The sequence below is a fragment of the Pristiophorus japonicus genome, chromosome 2, assembly GCF_044704955.1.
Source record: "Pristiophorus japonicus isolate sPriJap1 chromosome 2, sPriJap1.hap1, whole genome shotgun sequence".
Taxonomy (NCBI): Eukaryota; Metazoa; Chordata; class Chondrichthyes; family Pristiophoridae; genus Pristiophorus; species Pristiophorus japonicus.
Window position 1 is genome coordinate 241085540 of NC_091978.1, and position 4050 is coordinate 241089589.

Genomic DNA, 4050 nt, shown 5'->3' on the forward strand with positions numbered 1-4050 from the left:
CAACTCTGCGCACACCTTGGAGTCCATCTGTGGACAATAGTGGACTCCCAGAGTGACCGTGTGGATCCAGATCTCATGACGCGTGCCATGGGTGATGTGGCAGCTGCCATTACAGCACAGGCAGAAGCAATCCAATGTCTTAGTGCTGTATTGGAGAGGATGGCTGCTGGCGTGGAAGTTTAGAATGCACTCACGCAGCCTCAGCAAGACGCCACGCGTGTTCTCCCTGGATCAGGAAGGTATATGCTTGCTTTTTTGGAAATAGGAGGTGTGTGGGGGACCTGACCCATCCACCTCCATGGCACGAACCTGGTATTGCAGTACTTCCAGGAATGGTGCTTGGGCTCTAGGCCTTTTGGCTAAGAGCATTAGCGCAGGGTGATCCTTGATGTGTGCAAGGTGACCTCTGGCGTTTGTGATCTGACAAAGAATTGGAAAGATTGGCTACGAAAAATTAAAAAAATAAAATAAAATCTGTCGCTTCTCTGCCTTTTGGCTAAGATCATGTGTAACTGACCTGACAGGGGAGTAACCATGACCCCAACGTGGTTCTCCCTGGATCAGGAAGGTATATGCTTGCTTTTTGGAAATAGGAGGTGGGTGGGGTGGCTTGACCCATCCACCTCCACGGAGGTGTGTGGGGGGCCTGACCCATCCACCTCCATGGCATGAACCTAGTATTGCAGTACTTCCAGGAACGGTGCAGTGGCTCTAGGCCTTTTGGCTAAGAGCATTGGCGCAGAGTGATCCTTGATGTGTGCAAGGTGATCTCTGGTGTTTGTGATTTGACAAAGAATTGGAAAGATTGGCAACAAATTAAAAAAAAAAAAATCTGTGTGGGTTTGAGATTCAATGTCTTGTCTGCATGGGTTCGAGGCCCAGCGTCTGTGTGGGTTTGAGATTCAATGTCTCGTCTGCGTGGGTTCGAGGCCCAGCGTCTGTGTGGGTTTGAGGCCCAATGTCTCGTCTGCGTGGGTTCAAGGCCCAGCGTCTGTGTGGGTTTGAGGCCCAATATCTCGTCTGTGTGGGTTCGAGGCCCAGTGTCTGTGTGGGTTTGAGGCTCAATGTCTCGTCTGCGTGGGTTCAAGACCCAGCGTCCGTGTGTGTTTAAGGCCCAATATCTCGTCTGCATGGGTTCAAGGCCCAATGTCTGTGTGGTCCCAGATCCTACAAAAACAGTCAATGCAACTGAGCTGATCGCGAACAAATTAAAACCTCTCCCTAACATGCTGGAGATTCCAAACCAAGACATTCCATGTCCTGTCCTAAAACCCGTGCTGGTGTTAATCCCAACAGGGAAAATGTTGTATCATTCTGTATATTACGATGTAGCGTCGGTTATTCTAAATTTAACAGAGTTACAATTATCCCGGTGGTGCCCGCCAGAAACGGAAAAGTTATATGAAAAATTGTTAAAGGAAATGTTCAAACAATTCTATCAAAAGAATTACGGGGATGAGAGTCAGGGAGAAGCGTACAAACCGAGATGGAAAAGGGGGATAATGAGTGATGTAGCTACAGCATTTAATACTGGGACATCACTGGTAAATAGTGTGTACAACGCGCAGTTGCAAGTCCAATTGAATACCTTAAGGCACCAGTGAAAGAAAATACTGGAGGAGAGTAGCGACATGGAGGGTAACGAACTACAGGAGGACCAGGCAATGACAATTCATTTGAAAGAGATGGTAGCTGAGGTGGAAAAACACGCTCAGACCACCAATGCTTTAATCAAGGAGGGTAGAAACGCGACAGATCAAGCTGCTCAGAATAAGTTTGGTTGTTAAATGAAGGACACAGTAATTTAGAGGATTTAAAACAAGGCCACGTACCGTCGTGGGTCAGCAACAAGCATTTAAAAGCATTGTGTCTATAACAACCTCCTGAATTCATGCCAGCTACGGTCAGCCTCCGAAGCGTATCCAGTCCCGGTCAACTGGTCAAAGTAAACAATCCATAATGGGGATGGTGCTTCGAATACCAGTGTTGGATCAGTCACAACGACCTGTACCAATATACCGGGTAGAAAACATTGAGGTAATTCGGAACAGGATACATGTGAAACATCATAAAATCCTGCAGTATGTGGTAAAATTGGGAGACTCAATAATCTGTGCTAGTCTGGAGGGATGCCAGAGAGGGGGTACACATGTGATATTGTGCCCCTATCATCAGAATCCTTTTGACCGGCCGGTATAGAAACATAGATATTTACAGCACAGAAGGAGGCCATTTCAGCCCATCGTGTCCACGCTGGCCGACAAAAAGCCACAAGGCCCCTGGTCAACAGCCCTAAAGATTACATATAAACCTATGAACAAAGATGGAAAGGCAAAGAGCACCCAGCCCAACCAGTCCGCCTCATACAACTGCGACACCCCTTATACTGAAACATTCTACACTCCACCCCAACCGGAGCCATGTGATCTCCTGGAAGAGGCAAAAACCAGATAAAACGCAGGCCAATTTTGGGAGAAAAAATCTGGGAAAAATCCTCTCCGACCCATCAAGGCAATCGAAACTAGGCCAGGAGATCACCCTGGCCATATTCTATTCCCTGCAGTACTTACCATTATTTCTGCACCGTTCAACGAAAGGTCATCCAGTCTAATCCCAATTACCAGCTCTGGGTCCATAACCCTACAGGTTACGGAACTTTAAATGCCCATCCAACCATCTCTTAAAAGCGGTGAGGGTTTCTGCATCCACCACTCTTCCAGGCAGCGAGTTCCAGATCCCCACAACCCTCTGCGTAAAGAAGCCCCCCCACTCAAATCCCCTCTGAACCTTCCACCAACCACCTTAAAACTATACCCCCTCGCAATAGACCCCTTCACCAATGGAAATAGGTCCTTACTATCCACTATGTACAGGTCCCTCAATATTTTGTACACCTCAGTGAGGTCTCCTTTCAACCTCCTCTGTTCCAATGAGACAAACCCAACCTATCCAATCTGTCCTCATAACTAAGATTCTCCATTCCAGGCAGCATCATAGTAAAACTCCTCTGCACCCTCTCTAGTGCAATCACATCCTTCCTATAAAATGGCGACTAGAACTGCATGCAGTACTCCAGCTGTGGCCTAACCAAAGTATTATACAATTTAAGCATAACCTCCCTGCTCTTATATTCTATGCCTCGGCCAATAAAGTCATGCATTCCGTATGCCTTCTTAACCACCTTAGCCACCTGGCCTGCTACTTTCTGGGATCTGTGGACAAGCACTCCAAGGTCTCTTTGTTCATCTACACTATTAAGTGGCCTACCGCTTAATGTATATACCCTTTCCTTATTAGCCCTCCCAAAGTGCATCACCTCACACTTCTCTGAATTAAATTCCATTTGCCACTGCTCTTCCCACCTGACCAGTAGATTGATATCCTCCTGCAACCCATGACTTTCCTCTTCATTATCAATCACACAGCCAATTTTAGTGTCGTCTGCAAACTTTTTAATCATACTCCCTAAATTCAAATCTAAATCATTGATATATACCACAAAAAGAAAGGGAACCAGTACTGAGCCCTGCGGAACCCCACTGGAAACATTCTTCCAGTCACAAAAACATCCATCAATCATTACCCTTTGCTTTCTACCTCCAAGCCAATTTTGGATCCAACTTGCCACTTTGCCCTGTATCCCATGGGCTTTAACCTTCATGACCAGTCCACCATATGGGGCATTATCAAAAGCCTCGCTAAAGTCCATATATACTACATCGTATGCTCTACCCTCATTGACCCTCTTGGTTACCTCCTCAAAAAATTCAATAAGGTTAGTCAAACACGATCTTCCCTTAACAAATCCATGCTGACTGTCCCTAATTAATCCTTGCTTTCCAAATGTAGATTTATCCTGTCTTTCAGGATTTTTTCCACTAATTTTCCCACCACTGAGGTTACTCGGCCTATCCCTTTCTCCCTTCTTAAACAAGGGTATGTAGGTTCAAGTACGAGGATGGGCCGCCTATAAGCTGCATCGTGGAAGTGACGGCTCACGACCATGTCCCGCCACAGGTTGTGTACAAGGGAAACGGGACATACTGTGTC

General features: G+C 46.5%; 1 non-coding gene across 1 annotated transcript; it reads left to right on the top strand.

Annotated features, from left to right (window-relative positions):
• The first annotated feature begins 476 nt into the window (after positions 1–476).
• Positions 477–670, top strand: LOC139252206 (U2 spliceosomal RNA). Its single transcript, XR_011591441.1, has one exon. It is a non-coding gene; the product is annotated as a U2 spliceosomal RNA (small nuclear RNA).
• The last annotated feature ends 3380 nt before the right edge of the window (positions 671–4050 follow it).